At 44.9% G+C, this 17635-nt stretch overlaps 1 pseudogene; it reads left to right on the top strand.

The window, feature by feature from the left end:
• Positions 1–2168: 2168 nt before the first annotated feature.
• Positions 2169–17635, top strand: part of LOC139228655 (zinc finger protein 721-like) — a 93163-nt pseudogene continuing 77696 nt past the window's right edge.

Here is a 17635-nt window from a genome sequence, read left to right as displayed (position 1 = left end):
GGCTGCAGAGCGACTTGGATAGGTTAGGTGAGTGGGCAAATGCATGGCAGATGAAGTATAATGTGGATAAATGTGAGGTTATCCACTTTGGTGGTAAAAACAGAGAGACAGACTATTATCTGAATGGTGACAGATTAGGAAAAGGGGAGGTGCAATGAGACCTGGGTGTCATGGTACATCAGTCATTGAAGGTTGGCATGCAGGTACAGCAGGCGGTTAAGAAAGCAAATGGCATGTTGGCCTTCATAGCGAGGGGATTTGAGTACAGGGGCAGGGAGGTGTTGCTACAGTTGTACAGGACCTTGGTGAGGCCACACCTGGAGTATTGTGTACAGTTTTGGTCTCCTAACCTGAGGAAGGACATTCTTGCTATTGAGGGAGTGCAGCGAAGGTTCACCAGACTGATTTCCGGGATGGCAGGACTGACCTATCAAGAAAGACTGGATCAACTGAGCTTGTATTCACTGGAGTTCAGAAGAATGAGAGGGGACCTCACAGAAACGTTTAAAATTCTGATGGGTTTAGACAGGTTAGATGCAGGAAGAATGTTCCCAATGTTGGGGAAGTCCAGAACCAGGGGTCACGGTCTAAGGATAAGGTGTAAGCCATTTAGGACCGAGATGAGGAGAAACTTCTTCACCCAGAGAGTGGTGAACCTGTGGAATTCTCTACCACAGAAAGTAGTTGAGGTCAATTCACTAAATAGGGAGTTAGATGAAGTCCTTACTACTCGGGGGATCAAGGGGTATGGCGAGAAAGCAGGAATGGGGTACTGAAGTTGCATGTTCAGCCATGAACTCATTGAATGGTGGTGCAGGCTAGAAGGGCCGAATGGCCTACTCCTGCACCTATTTTCTATGTTTCTATATTAATGCATTTGGGGAGGGCTAACAAGGGGAGCAAATACACAATAAATGGTAGGACACTGAGAAGTGAAGAGGAACAGAGGAACCTGGGAGTGCATGTCCACAGATCCCTGAAGGTAGCAGGCCAGGTAGATAAGGTGGTTAAGAAGGCATGAGGGATATTTGCCTTTATTAGCCGAGGCATAGAATACAAGAACAAGAACTCTTATAAAACACTAGTTAGGCCACAGCTAGAGTACTGCGATCAGTTCTGGTCATCACATTACAGGAAAGAGAGGATACAGAAGAGCAAATGTAACGCCCCTAATTAAAAAGGAGGCAGACAAAAAGGAAGAAACTATAGACCAGTTAGCCTAACATCTGTCGTTGGTAAAATGCTGGAGTCCATTATTAAGGAAGCAGTAGCGGGACATTTGGAAAAGCATGATTCAATCAAGCAGAGTCAGCATGGTTTTATGAAAGGCAAATCCTGTTTGACAAATTTGCTGGAGTTCTTTAAGGATTTTTGAGGCGTACAGTTTTGGTCTCCTTATTTAAGGAAGGTTATACTTGCATTGGAGGCAGTTCAGAGACGGTTCACTAGGTTGATTCTGGAGTTGAGGGGGTTGACTTATGAAGAAAGGTTGAGTAGATTGGGCCTATACTCATTAGAGTTCAGAAGAATGAGAGGTGATCTTATTGAAACATACAAGATAATGTGGGGACTCAACAAGGTAGATGCAGAGAGGATATTTCTACTCATGGGGGAATCTAGAACTAGTGGGCATAGTTTCAGAATAAGGGGCCGCCCATTTAAAACTGAGATGAGGAGGAATTTCTTCTCTCAGAGGGTTGTAAATCTATGGAATTCTCTGCCCCAGAGAGCTGTGGAGGCTGGGTCATTGAATATATTTAAGGTGGAGATAGACAGATTTTTGAACGACAAGGGAATAAAGGGTTATGTGGAGCGGGCGGGGAAGTGGAGCTGAGTCCATGATCAGATCAGCCATGATTGTATTGAATGGTGGAGCTGGCTCAAGGGGCCAAATGGCCGACTCCTGCTCCTATTTATTATGTTCTTATGTTGTACACTGTCCCAAACACTCCCAGGGCGTGTGATTGTGCGCTGAGTATGCGCAGTATGGTCGTGCACTGAGCATGCGCGCGTGAGCGCGCGCGGTGCAGTCGTGTGCTGAGCGTGCGCAGTGTGGTCATGCCAACAACATCTTGTATTTATATAGCGCCTTTAATGTAATATAATGTCCCAAAGTGCTTCACAGGAGTGTTATATTATGAGAAAAGAAATGTGACACTGAGCCGCATATGGAGAAATTAGAGCAGGTGACCAAAAGCTTGGTCAAAGAAGTAGATTTAAGGAGCATCTTAAAGGAGGAAAGAGAGGAGGAGAGGTTTAGGGAGAGAGTTCCTGGGCTTGGGGCCAAGACAACAGAAGGCATGTCCACCAAGGTTTGAGTGATTATAATTAGGGATGTTCAAGAGGGCAGAATTAGAGGAGCGCAGCTATCTCAGGGGGGTTGTGGGGCTGGAGGAGGTAACAGAGAAAGGGAGGGGTGAGGCAATGGAAGGATTTGAAAACAAGGATGAGAATTTTGAAATCGAGGCATTGTTTAACGAGGAGCTAATGTTGGTCAGCGAGCACAGGGGAGATGGGTGATTGGGACTTGGTGCGAGTTAGGACACAGGCAGCCGAGTTTTAGATGAGCTCAAGTTTACGTAGGGTAGAATGTGGGAGGCCAACCAGGAGTGCATTGGAATAATCAAGTCTAGAGATGACAAAGGCATGGATGAGGGTTTCAGCAGAGGATGAGCTGAGGCAGGGAAGTCCTGCTATAACTGTACAAGGTATTGGTGAGGCCACACCTGGAGTGTTGCGTACAGTTTTGGTCTCCGTATTTAAGGAAGGATGTACTTGCATTGGAGGCTGTTTAGCGCAGGTTCATTAGGTTGATTCTGGAGATGAGAGGGTTGACTCATGAGGATAGGTTGAGCAGGTTGGGCCTATACACATTGGAGTTCAGAAGAATGATCTTCTTGAAACTTATAAGATAATGAGGGGGCTCGACAAGGTGGATGCAGAAAGGATATTTCCACTCATAGGGGAAACTAAAACTAGGGGACATAGTCTTAGAATAAGGGGCTGCCCATTTAAAACTGAGATGAGGAGAAATTTCTGCTCTGAGGCGGAGATAGACAGATTTTTGAGCGATAAGGGAGTCAATGGTTATGGGGAGCGGGCGGGGAAATGGAGCTGAGTCCATGATCAGATCAGCCATGATCTTATTGAATGGTGGAGCAGGCTTGAGGGGCCAAATGGCCTACTCCTGGTCCTATTTCTTATGTTCTTATGTTCTTATTTACGAGGATGTTGCCTGGACTGGAGAATTTTAGCTATGAGAAAGATTGGCTAGGCTAGATTGCTTTGGAATAGTGGAGGCTGAGGTGCATACAGCTATGAGGGGCTTAGATAGAGTGGATAGGAAGGACCTATTCCCCTTAACAGAGGGATCAGTAACATACATTTAAAGTAATTGGTGGGAGATTTAGAGGGATTTGAAGAGAAACTTTTGCACAGAGGGTGGTGGGGGTCTGGAACTCACTGCCTGAAAGGGTGGTAGAGTCATAAACCCTCGTAGCATTTCAAAAGTGCTTGGATATGCTCTTGAAGTACTGTAACCTACAAGGCTACTGACCAAGAGCTGTAAAGTGGGATGAGGCTGGATAGCTTTGTCAGGCGGCACAGACACAATGGGCTGAATGGCCTCCTATGCTGTAAATTTCTGTGAAAACTAGAATTGTCTGTTCTGAATTTCTATCCTGTACTCTGATGATTTTTGTAAACTATTTTTACAGGGTATTCGAAGGAGAGGATTTACAGATGGGAATCTCAAACCAAACATCATATCAAGATCTGACAGAGTTACTCAATTCCACAGGACCTGAATATCATCAGCCTTTGAATGTGGAAAGAGAAATGTTTGTCAGTTCTGTCTGTGGGAAAAGATTTCAAACATCAGTGTGACTGGAGAAGCACCGAGACACCACACAAACCCAAGTGAGAGTGTTCCAGTGCACTGACTGTGGAAAGAGCTTTAACCAGTTACACAGCCTGGAAAAACATCGCATCATTCACCGCGGGGAGAAACTGTACACGTGTTCTGTGTGTGGACGAGGCTTTCACTGATCGTCCAACCTGGAGAGACAGCAGGATAACTGCACCATAGAGAAACGGTGGAAATGTGGGGACTGTGGGAAGGGATTCAGTTCCCCATCTGAGTTGGAAACTCATCGACGCAGTCACAATGGGGAGAGACCGTTCACCTGCTCAGAGTGTGGGAAGGGATTCACTCAATCATCCAGCCTGCTGACACACCAGCGAGTTCACACTGGAGAGAGGCCGTTCACCTGCTCCGTATGTGGGAAGGGATTTGCTCAGTCATCCACGCTGCTGAATCACCAGCGAGTTCACACTGGGGAGAGACCATTCACCTGCTCTGTGTGTGGGAAGGGATTCACTCAGTCATCCCACCTGCAAACACATCAGCGTGTTCACACTGGAGAGAGACCATTCATCTGCTCAGTGTGTGGAAAGGGATTCACTCGGTTAACCAACCTCACTTCACACCAAGTTGTTCACACGGATAAGAGATCTTTTAAATGTTGTGACTGTGAGAAGAGCTTTAAAAGCACAAGGGGTCTGCTGACACACCAACGAGTTCACACTGGGGAGAGGCCGTTCACCTGCTCGGAGTGTGGGAAGGGATTCAGTCATTCATCCAACCTGCTGAAACACCAGCGAATTCACACTGGGCAGAGGCCGTTCACCTGCTCCATTTGTGAGAAGGGATTCACAGAATCATCCAACCTCATTTCACACCAACGAGTTCACACTGGGGAGAGGCCGTTCGCCTGCTCAGAGTGTGGCAAGGAATTCACTCAGTCATCCCACCTGCTGACACACCAACGAGTTCACACTGGGGAGAGGCCGTTCACCTGCTCCGTGTGTGCGAAAAGATTCGCCTGTTCATCTCACCTGCTGAGACACCATCATATTCACAAGTGACTGCAAGGGTTGGATTCTGCTGTTAATCACATCCAGGACTGAACCATGTTCATTCTGACAGTTGGTGTTTGTTTCTGCTGATGTTAATAACCCCTATAACTGGGCTGGAGTTTAATATTTTGATATCTATTGAATAAATCAGCTTTCTTTCAAACACTGTGTGTCGAGTATTTGATGTCTCCAAGATAAGAGGAAACTACCTATTACAGACTGTTCCATTTTTGGGCCTTTTCTCCTTTCTAACTCTGATTATTTCAGTTCTCACACCTTCGGTTACTCTCATGGATATGTTCCAGCTTGTGTGACGAAGTGCTTCCTGTCATCACCCCTGAATGGCCTAGGGATAATTTTAAGATTATGACCTGTTGTTTTGGACTTCCTCACCATAGAGTAGATAAAGAAACTTATTTCCTATCAATATTAATCATCTTAAACATCTCAATTAGATGACGCTTTAATCTTTTATATTCAATGGGTCTCTAGTCTCTGCAAATCTGTCCTCATAGTTTACAAAAGTCATCACTGTAAGTACAGGATAGAAATTCTGAACACATAGTTTGAGTTTCTTTGAAACATTCTTTCGTCTCTTGCCCCTGAGCTGTAAATTCCCCGTCCAACACACTTTTTGTCACATCCTCGCTGTTTGAAATCAAGAATCATCGCGTGCTCTGATTTTTCTTCCATTTCACTCCTGAAGTTGCTGCGTGATGGTGGGGTTCGGCCCCGGTCACTGCCCTCAAACAGATACATAATGAGGGGAAATCGGTCTCTGTACCTTTAACTAACAGTGATACGGAAAGAGGGAAATGAATGATCTTTTCAACACCTGGTCCACTTGGCACTGAAGTGTTTGCAACTCATGATAGGAACTCCAGGGAAACAAAATACTGACATGTTAAACTGTTTTGTTGACAAAAGAAATCTTGAGTTTGTTTTTAAAAGATAACTTGTTTAATGGGTTTACAATTGACTCGCCTGACAGGCCGACTCAGGATCCACCCCTCAAGCACTGCGATTGGTTGCAGAACACACTGCTCCCTTGACCCTCCGGCCTCTGAGCTCTCTTCCTGTTGGTTCCCAGGGAAATCGGTCATCTCTCGCAAACATTACGCTGCATCACCCCCAGTACTTTTGATCCCAATAGCACCAACAATTTCCCATGTGGGACTGTCAAGGAAGATGGGTGCCCTTCCCTGAAGGACATTGGTGAACCAGATGGATTTTAATGACAATCTGGCAGCTTTCATGGTGACATTTCTCCAGTGCCAGTCTCACAAATGACCAGATTCATTAAGCTCAATTTCATAACCTGCCTGTTTTTGTGGGTTCTGTCTCACCCTCCCTTTTTCCCACTTTAAATGAATTTTACAGGTTGTTAGAAGGGGAGAATTTGCAGACGGGAAGCTCAAACCAAACCCCACGTCAAGATCTGACAGAGTTGCTCAATTCATTATCACCTGAATATCATCGGCCTCTGAACATGGAAGCAAAAAACACTGTTCACAGCGGGGAGAAACCGTACACGTGTTCTGTGTGTGGACAGGGCTTCAGCCAATCGTCCAACCTGGAGAGACACAAGCACAGTCACAGCGGGGAGAGGCCATTCGCCTGCTCAGAGTGTGGGAAGGGATTCAGTCGGTCATCCAACCTGCTGACACACCAACTGATAACAGCTCTTTTTTAAATGTTCTAAAAGAAAAAAGACTCTGCTGAGACACCAAAGCATTCACACTGGGGAGAGACTGTTCACCTGCTCTGTGTGGGAAGAGATTCACTTGTTCATCCCATCTGCTGAAAATCAGCAAGTTCACAAGTGACTGCAGGAGTTGGATTCTGCTGTTATTGCTTCTGTTAATCACATCCCAACTGAATCATGTCTGTTCTGACATTTGGGTTTGTTTCTGCTGATAAACTCCAGCCCAGTTACAGGGGGTTAATATTCTGGATATGTCAAATAAATAAGCTTTGCTTTAAACACATTGTTATAGATTTTAGTCTTGCCCACCTGAGTGTTTAGCATCACCTGGTTGGAGCTCAGTAAGGACAATCTGGGGGGAAGATCGTATGGCAGGAACAGAACTTCAGCCTGGACACAGTCCTTCAGGGCCACACTGAGAGATGCAAATGGCACTTTGCTCTCATCGACCCTCCTCATTAACTCCTCGCAAAATTTAATCAAGTTAGTCAGGCACGACTTTCTCTTAACAAATCCATACTGACTGTCCTTGATTAATCCATGCATTTCCAAATGAAGATTTATCCTGTCCCTCAGGATTTTTTCAAATAATTTTCCCACCACCGAGGTTAGGTTGACTGGCCTGTAATTACTCGGTCTATCCCTTCCTTTTTAAACAAACGTACAACATTACCAGTCCTTTGGCACCACACCGGTAGCCAGAGAGATTTGGAAAATGATGGTCAGAGCCTCTGCTATTTCCTCTTTTGCTTCTCTTAACAGCCTGGGATACATTTCATCTGGGCCTGGGGATTTATCCACTTTCAAAGCTGCTAAGCTCCTTAATACTTCCTCTCACTGTTTATGTCGTCTAATATTTCATACTCCTCCTCCCTCATTGCAAAATCTGCAACGCCCCTCTCTTTTGTGAAAACAGATGCAAAGTATTCATTAAGAATCATACCCACATCTTCTGCCTCCACACACACATTTCCTTTATGGTCTCTAATAGGTCCCACTCTTTCTCTAATTATCCTCTTGCTATTAATACATTTTGAAAACATCTTTGGGTTTTCCCTGATTTTACTTGCCAACATTCTTTCATGCTCTCTCTTGCTTTTCTGATATCTTTTTTAATTGCACTCTGCATTTCTTATACGCCTCTCGAGTTTCTGCAGTATTGAGTTCTCGGTATTTGTCATAAGCTTCCTTTTTTTTCTTTATCTTACCTGTATGTCCCTTGACATCCAGGGGGCTCTAGATGTGTTACTCCATCTTTTATTTTAAAGGAATATACTTGCTCTGTATCCTCAGGATCTCCTCCTTGAATGCCTCCTGCTGCTCTGACACTGATTTACCATCAAGTAGCCGTTTCCAGTCCACTTTGGCCAAATCCCATCTCAGCTCAGCAAAATTGGCTTTACCCCATTGAGAACTTTTATTCCTGGTCCACCTTTGTCCTTTTCCATAACTACCCTAAATCTTACTGAATTTGTGATCACTAGCACCAAAATGCTCTCCCACTGATGCCCCTTCCACCTGCCCCTCTTCATTCCCCAAAACCAAGTCTAGAATTGCCCCATCCCTTGTTGGGCTTGTTGCATACTGGCTAAAGAAGTTCTCCTGAATGCATTTTAGGAATTCCACACCCTCTGTACCATTTACACTACTTTTCTCCCTGTTAATCTTACAGTAGTTGAAATCCCCCACTATTACAGCTGAATAGTTTTTGCACTTCGTAGCAATTTGCCCACATATTTGTTCTTCTATCTCCCTCTGACTGTTTGAGGGTCTATAGTACACTCCCAGTAGTATGATTGCCCCTTTTTTGTTCTTCAGTTCAACCCAAATAGCCTTGTTTGACGACTCCTCTAACATATCATTCCTTCTCACAGCTTTAATTGTTTATTTAATTAAAACTGCGACCTCCACCCACCGCTCCCCCCCCACCCCACTCCTTTTTTACCCTCCTCTCTGTCCCATCTGAAAACCCTGTAACCAGGAAAGTTGAGCTGCCATACCTGCCCTTTCAGGATAGAACAGAATATTTTGAAAGAAATGTTATTCCACCTTTAAATGAAACCTTTGTCACATTGCAAAATGTTGAAGTCTTTCGAAATTAAAGAAGCAAGTCAAGTAGATCATCAAAAACAGTGAGACATTTTAAAAAGGCTTACGTCACTGATATAGACAGCTTTACAATCACTGCACAGCACAGAAGGGAGTGATTAACAGGAGCTCTGTTAGTGAAGTGCTCTGACACTGGAAGATAAACTAGACTGTCCCTTTAACTATAAATAGGAAGAGAAAGGAGAGCCCCTGTCCCTTTAAATATCTGCCCCATTTCCCCAGGCAGTGGGAGGAGGAACAGCGTGCGGTCTCTTTATATGCTGACTCAGCAAGCACCGCCGGATGGGCTGTCGCAGGGTTCTAAAGCCCAGAGAAATTAATGCTAGCCGGATTAAGCAGAACAACTAACGTGCACACAAACAGTGTTTGCTGTTTGTGTATGTAAACAAAATATATAATGTTTGCAAGTGAATTGCACAGAGATAAATTATCTTCAATTATTTTTCAGCATTTTATTTCCTTTTATTTAAAATGTAGTTGAAAATCATTTAATACCTTTAACATTTATTGATAACCCATTGTTTTGTTTAGAAAGTGATGCCACACTGGCCATTCCGTTATCAAGATGACCATGTCTGACCTCAGTATTTAGTGAGAAAAGGGATTAAATCACACCGAGGATAATGAGCAGCTACCTACCAGTCTCTGCGCTTTATTGTCCAGTGATCACCTCACCATCACACAGAAGCTCCTGATCTTTACCTCCAGTGTGCAAGTGATGGGAAAAATGAAACTGTACCTATACCTGCCGTAAGGTTAATAAATCTGTAATTCTCTGACACGTCCTTCATTTGAAAAGGGTTGAAACAATTGCAAGTCTCCAGTGAAATGTGCGTTATTTCTGTTTCCACAGTCTTTTTTCTGACTGTTACTTTCACTGTTTCCTCCTCACCCACTTCCAATATTTGTGGGCATCATCTAGTGCTGTAATAACTAAGGCAGGGTTGAGGTTAATATAAACTGAGACAGGGCCTAGTGCAGTAATAACTGAGACAGGGTCCAGTGTAATATAAATAGAGACAGGGTCTAGTGTAATCTAAATAATTCTGATGAAGGGGCGTTGACCCGAAACGTTAACTCTGTTTTTCTCTTCGCAGATGCTGCCTGACCCACTGAGATTTCTTGCATTCTCTGTTTTTATTTCAGATTCCAGCATCCGCAATATTTTGCTTTTGTAATATAATCAGAAACAGGGTCCAGTGCAGTAATAACTGAGACAGGGTCTAGTGTAATATAAACAGAAACAGGGTCGAGTGTAGTAAACACAGAAACAAAGAAAATAGGTGCAGGAGTAGGCCATTCGGCCCTTCGAGCTTGCACCACCATTCAATAAGATCATGGCTGATCATCACCTCAGTACCCCTTTCCTGCTTTCTCTCCATACCCCTTGATCCCTTTAGCCGTAAGTGCCATATCTAACTCCCTCTTGAAAATATCCAATGAACTGTCCTCAACAACTCTCTGCGGCAGGGAATTCCACAGGTTAACAACTCTCTGAGTGAAGAAGTTTCTCCTCATCTCAGTCCTAAATGGCTTACCCCTTATACTTAGACTATGTCCCCTGGTTCTGGACTTCCCCAACATCAGGAACATTCTTCCTGAATCTAACCTGTCCAGTCCCGTCAGAATTTTATATGTTTCTATGAGATCCCCTCTCCTCCTTCTAAACTCCAGTGAATACAGGCCCAGTCGATCCAGTCTCTCCTCATATGGCAGTCCTGCCATCCCGGGAATCAGTCTGGTGAACCTTCGCTGCACTCCCTCAATAGCAAGAACGTCATTCCTCAGATTAGGAGATTAAAACTGAACACAATATTCCAGGTGAGGCTTCATTAAGACCCTGTACAACTGCAGTAAGACCTCCCCACTCCTATACTCAAATCCTCTAGCTATGAAGGCCAACATACCATTTGCCGCCTTCACCGCCTGCTGTACCTGCATGCCAACTTTTAATGACTGATGTACCATGACACCCAGGTCTCGTTGCACCTCCCCTTTTCCTAGTCTGCCGCCATTCAGATAATATTCTGCCGCCTTATTTTTGCCACCAAAGTGGATAACCTCACATTTATCCACATTATACTGCATCTGCCATGCATTTGCCCACTCACCTAACCTGTTCAATCACCCTGCATCCTCTTAGCGTCCTCCGCAAAGCTCACAGCGCCACCCAGCTTAGTGTCATCTGCAAACTTGGAGATATTATACTCAATTCCTTCATCTAAATCATTAATGTATATTGTAAATAGCTGGGGTCAAAGCACTGAGCCCTGCGGCACCCCACGAGTCACTGCCTGCCATTCTGAAAAGGACCCATTTATCCAGATTCTCTGCTTCCTGTCTGCCAACCAGTTCTCTATCCACGTCAATACATTACCCCCAATACCATGCACTTTAATTTTGCACACCAATCTCTTGTGTGGGACCTTGTCAAAAGTCTTGAAAGTCCAAATGCACCACATCCACTGCTTCTCCCTTGTCCGCTCTACCAATTACATCCTCAAAAAATGCTAGAAAATTTGTCAAGCAGCATTTCCCTTTCATAAATCCATGATGACTTGGACCGATCCCATCACTGCTTTCCAAATGCGTTGCTATTTCATCTTTAATAAATTGATTCCAACATTTTCCCCACTACTGATGTCAGGTTAACCGGTCTATAATTACCCGTTTTTTCTCCCCCTCCTTTCTTAAAAAGTGGTGTTACATTAGCTACCCTCCAGTCCATAGGAACTGATCCCTAGTCGATAGACTGTTGGAAAATGATCACCAATGCATCCACTATTTCTAGGGCTACTTCCTTAAGTACTCTGGGATGCAGACTATCAGGCCCCGGGGATTTATCGGCCATCAATCCCATCAATTTCCCTAACACAATTTCCTGCCTAATAAGGATTTCCTTCAGTTCCTCCTCCTCACTAGACCCTCGGTCCCCTAGTATTTCCGGAAGGTTATTTGTGTCTTCCTTTGTAAAGACAGAACCAAAGTATTTGTTTAACTGATCCGCCATTTCTTTATTCCCCATTATAAATTCACCTGAATCTGACTGCAAGGGACCTATGTTTGTTTTCACTAATCTTTTTCTCTTCACATATCTATAGAAGCTTTTGCAGTTAGTTTTTATGTTCCCAGCAAGCTTCCTCTTGTACTCTATTTTCCCCCTCCTAATTAAACCCTTTGTCCTCCTCTGCTGTATTATAAAATTCTCCCAGTCCTTAGGTTTGCTGCTTTTTCTGAGACAGGGTCTAGTGTAATATAAACAGAGATGGTGTCTAGTGCAGTAATAACTGAGAGTGAAGAGTAATATAAACAGAGTCAGGTTCTAGTGTAATGTAAACAGAGACAGGGTCTATTGTAATATAAACAGACAGAGCCTAGTGTAATGTAAACAGAGATTGGGTATAGTGCAGTAATAACTGAGACAAGGTCTAGTTTTACACTAGAAACAAGTAAAGGAGGAAGACAGAAAGCATGAAACTATAGATCAGTTAGCCAAATATCTGTCATTGAGAAAATGCTGGAGTCCATTATTAAGGGAGTAGTAGCGGGACATTTAGAAGATCATATATACAATGAAGCAGAGTCAGCATGGTTTTATGAATGGGAAATTATGTTTGACAAATTTGCTAGAGTTCTTTGATAAGGTGCCACATAAACGGTTACTGCACAAGATAAGCACTCTCGGGGTTGGGGGTAATAGCATGGATAGAGGATTGGTTAACTAACAGAAAACAGAGTTGGGATCGATGGGTCATTTTCAGCTTGGCAAACTGTAACTAGCGGGGTGCCACAGGGATCAGTGCTGGAGCCTCCACTATTTACAATCTATATTAGTGACTTGAATGAAGGGACCGAGTGTAATGTAGCCACATTTGCTGATGATACAAAGATGGGTGGGAAAGCAAGTTGTGAAGAGGACACAGAGTGCAAAGGAATATAGACAGGTTAAGTGAGTGGGCAAAAATTTGGCGGATGTAGTATAATGTGGGAAAATGTGAGGTTATTTCTCTGTGGTAGGAAGAATACAAATGCAAATTATTATTTCAATGGAGAGAGACTACAAAATGCTGCGGTACGGAGGGATATGGGGTCCTTGGACATGAAACAAAAAGTTTGCATGCAGGAACAGCAAGTAATTAGGAAGGCAAATGGAATGTTGGCCTTTATTGCATAGAAACATGGGAAATAGGTGCAGGAGTAGGCCATCTGGCCCTTTGAGCCTGCACCACCATTCAATAAGATCATGGCTGATCATTCCTTCAGTACCCCTTTCCTGCTTTCTCTCCATACCCTTTGATCCCTTTAGCCGCAAGGGCCATATCTAACTCCCTCTTGAATATATCCAATGAACTGGCATCAACAACTCTCTGCAGCAGGGAATTCCACAGGTTAACAACTCTCTGAATGAAGAAGTTTCTCCTAAGTGGCCTACCCCTTATCCTAAGACTGTATCCCCTGGTTCTGGACTTCCCCAACATTGGGAACATTCTTCCCACATCTAACCTGTCCAGTCCAGTCATAATCTTATATGTTTCTATGAGATCCCCAGCGGGAGATCGAGAGCCAGCGGCAGTTGGTGAGAGGGGAGCGACCTGTCAAAAGCCCAGCGGGAGATCGAGAGCCAGCGGCAGTTGGTGAGAGGGGAGCGACCTGTCAAAAGCCCAGCGGGAGATCGAGAGCCAGCGGCAGTTGGTGAGAGGGGAGCGACCTGTCAAAAGCCCAGCGGGAGATCGAGAGCCAGCGGCAGTTGGTGAGAGGGGAGCGACCTGTCAAAAGCCCAGCGGGAGATCGAGAGCCAGCGGCAGTTGGTGAGAGGGGAGCGACCTGTCAAAAGCCCAGCGGGAGATCGAGAGCCAGCGGCAGTTGGTGAGAGGGGAGCGGCCTATAAAGGCGACCGGTGCAGCAACAGCGGGAGAGAAAGCAAAATAGAAGTAGAAAGTAATCAAAAAGTGACGTCACAGCCAATGGGGTAAGTGATTGGCTGGTGATTGGTGAGTAGCTTTTCTTTTCTTTTTCATATCAGTAAGTGAACTGTAACATTGTTATTACCAATTTAAGGGTATCTAAGGTTAAGACATGGCAGGAGAGCTCGGCCATGTGATATGCTCCTCCTGTACCATGTGGGAACTCGGGGACACTTCCGGTGTCCCTGGGCGCTACGTGTGTAGGAAGTGTATCCGCCTCGAGCTCTTGACGGTCCGCGTTGCAGAATTGGAGCTGAGGGTGGATTCACTCTGGAGCATCCACGATGCTGAGAATGACGTGAGTATCACGTGTAGTGAGTTGGTCTTACCGCAGGAGAAGGGTCCACAGCCAGATAAGGAATGGAAGACCAGCAGGAAGAGCAGTGCAAGAAAGATAGTGCAGGGGTCCCCTGTGGTCATCCCCCTGCAAAACAGATACACTGCTTTGAGTACTGTTGGGGAGGATGATTCATCAGGGGAGGGCAGCAGCAGCCAAGTTCATGGCACCGTAGGTGGCTCTGCTGCAAAGGAGGGCAGGAAAAAGAGTGGGAGCGCGATAGTGATAGGGGATTCGATGGTGAGGGGAATAGATAGGCGTTTCTGCGGACGCAACCGAGACTCCAGGATGGTATGTTGCCTCCCTGGTGCAAGGGTCAAGGATGTCTCGGAGCGGGTGCAGGACATTCTGAAATGGGAGGGAGAACAGCCAGTTGTCGTGGTGCACATTGGTACCAACGACATAGGTAAAAAAAGGGATGAGGTCCTACGAAAAGAATTTAAGGAGCTAGGAGCTAAATTAAAAAGTCGGACCTCAAAAGTAGTAATCTCGGGATTGCTACCAGTGCCACGTGCTAGTCAGAGTAGGAATCGCAGGATAGCGCAGATGAATACATGGCTTGAGCAGTGGTGCAGCAGGGAGGGATTCAAATTCTTGGGGCATTGGAACCGGTTCTGGGGGAGGTGGGACCAGTACAAACCGGACGGTCTGCACCTGGGCAGGTCCGGAACCAATGTCCTAGGGGGAGTGTTTGCTAGTGCTGTTGGGGAGGAGTTAAACTAATATTGCAGGGGGATGGGAACCTATACAGGGAGACAGAGGGAGACAAAAATGAGGCAAAAGCAAAAGACAGAAAGGAGATGAGGAAAAGTGGAGGGCAGAGAAACCCAAGGCAAAGAACAAAAAGGGCCACTGTACAGCAAAATTCTAAAAGGACAAAGGGTGTTAAAAAAGCAAGCCTGAAGGCTTTGTGTCTTAATGCAAGGAGTATCCGCAATAAGGTGGATGAATTAACTGTGCAAATAGATGTTAATAAATATGATGTGATTGGGATTACGGAGACGTGGCTCCAGGATGATCAGGGCTGGGAACTCAACATCCAGGGGTATTCAACGTTCAGGAAGGATAGAATAAAAGGAAAAGGAGGTGGGGTAGCATTGCTGCTTAAAGAGGAGATTAATGCAATAGTTAGGAAAGACATTAGCTTGGATGATGTGGAATCTATATGGGTAGAGCTGCAGAACACTAAAAGGCAAAAATCGTTAGTGGCAGTTGTGTACAGACCTCCAAACAGTAGTAGTGATGTTGGGGAGGGCATCAAACAGGAAATTAGGAGTGCATGCAATAAAGGTGCAGCAGTTATAATGGGTGACTTTAATATGCACATAGATTGGGCTAGCCAAACTGGAAGCAATACGGTGGAGGAGGATTTCCTGGAATGCATAAGGGATGGTTTTCTAGACCAATATGTCGAGGAACCAACTAGGGGGGAGGCCATCTTAGACTGGGTGTTGTGTAATGAGAGAGGATTAATTAGCAATCTCATTGTGCGAGGCCCCTTGGGGAAGAGTGACCATAATATGGTGGAATTCTGCATTAGGATGGAGAATGAAACAGTTAATTCAGAGACCATGGTCCAGAACTTAAAGAAGGGTAACTTTGAAGGTATGAGGCATGAATTGGCTAAGATAGATTGGCTAATGATACTTAAGGGGTTGACTGTGGATGGGCAATGGCAGAAATTTAGAGACCGCATGGATGAATTACAACAATTGTACATTCCTGTCTGGCGTAAAAATAAAAAAGGGAAGGTGGCTCAACCGTGGCTATCTAGGGAAATCAGGGATAGTATTAAAGCCAAGGAAATGGCATACAAATTGGCCAGAAATAGCAGCGAACCTGGGGACTGGGAGAAATTTAGAACTCAGCAGAGGAGGACAAAGCGTTTGATTAGGGCAGGGAAAATGGAGTACGAGAAGAAGCTTGCAGGGAACATTAAGGCGGATTGCAAAAGTTTCTATAGGTATGTAAAGAGAAAAAGGTTAGTAAAGACAAACGTAGGTCCCCTGCAGTCAGAATCAGGGGAAGTCATAACGGGGAACAAAGAAATGGCGGACCAATTGAACAAGTACTTTGGTTCAGTATTCACTAAGGAGGACACAAACAACCTTCCGGATATAAAAGTGGTCAGAGGGTCTATTAAGGAGGAGGAACTGAGGGAAATCTTTATTAGTCGGGAAATTGTGTTGGGGAAATTGATGGGATTGAAGGCCGATAAATCCCCAGGGCCTGATGGACTGCATCCCAGAGTACTTAAGGAGGTGGCCTTGGAAATAGCGGATGCATTGACAGTCATTTTCCAACATTCCATTGACTCTGGATCAGTTCCTATCGAGTGGAGGGTAGCCAATGTAACCCCACTTTTTAAAAAAGGAGGGAGAGAGAAAGCAGGGAATTATAGACCGGTCAGCCTGACCTCAGTAGTGGGTAAAATGATGGAATCAATTATTAAGGATGTCATAGCAGCGCATTTGGAAAATGGTGACATGATAGGTCCAAGTCAGCATGGATTTGTAAAAGGGAGATCATGCTTGACAAATCTTCTGGAATTTTTTGAGGATGTTTCCAATAAAGTGGACAAAGGAGTACCAGTTGATGTGGTATATTTGGACTTTCAGAAGGCTTTCGACAAGGTCCCACACAGGAGATTAATGTGCAAAGTTAAAGCACATGGGATTGGGGGTAGTGTGCTGACGTGGATTGAGAACTGGTTGTCAGACAGGAAGCAAAGAGTAGGAGTAAATGGGTACTTTTCGGAATGGCAGGCAGTGACTAGTGGGGTACCGCAGGGTTCTGTGCTGGGGCCCCAGCTGTTTACATTGTACATTAATGATTTAGACGAGGGGATTAAATGTAGTATCTCCAAATTTGCGGATGACACTAAGTTGGGTGGCAGTGTGAGCTGCGAGGAGGATGCTATAAGGCTACAGAGTGACTTGGATAGGTTAGGTGAGTGGGCAAATGCGTGGCAGATGAAGTATAATGTGGATAAATGTGAGGTTATCCATTTTGGTGGTAAAAACAGAGAGACAGACTATTATCTGAATGGTGACAGATTAGGAAAAGGGAAGGTGCAACGAGACCTGGGTGTCATGGTACATCAGTCATTGAAGGTTGGCATGCAGGTACAGCAGGCGGTTAAGAAAGCAAATGGCATGTTGGCCTTCATAGCGAGGGGATTTGAGTACAGGGGCAGGGAGGTGTTGCTACAGTTGTACAGGGCCTTGGTGAGGCCACACCTGGAGTATTGTGTACAGTTTTGGTCTCCTAATTTGAGGATGGACATACTTGCTATTGAGGGAGTGCAGCGAAGATTCACCAGACTGATTCCCGGGATGGTGCGACTGACCTATCAAGAAAGACTGGATCAACTGGGCTTGTATTCACTGGAGTTCAGAAGAGTGAGAGGGGACCTCATAGAAACGTTTAAAATTCTGACGGGTTTGGACAGGTTGGATGCAGGAAGAATGTTCCCAATGTTGGGGAAGTCCAGAACCAGGGGTCACAGTCTAAGGATAAGGGGTAAGCCATTTAGGACCGAGATAAGGAGAAACTTCTTCACCCAGAGAGTGGTGAACCTGTGGAATTCTCTACCACAGGAAG

Source organism: Pristiophorus japonicus, chromosome 2 (assembly GCF_044704955.1).
Source record: "Pristiophorus japonicus isolate sPriJap1 chromosome 2, sPriJap1.hap1, whole genome shotgun sequence".
In the NCBI taxonomy this organism is placed as follows: Eukaryota; Metazoa; Chordata; class Chondrichthyes; family Pristiophoridae; genus Pristiophorus; species Pristiophorus japonicus.
Note: the sequence above shows the minus strand (reverse complement) of the source record. Positions and strands in the feature narration are given on the sequence as shown.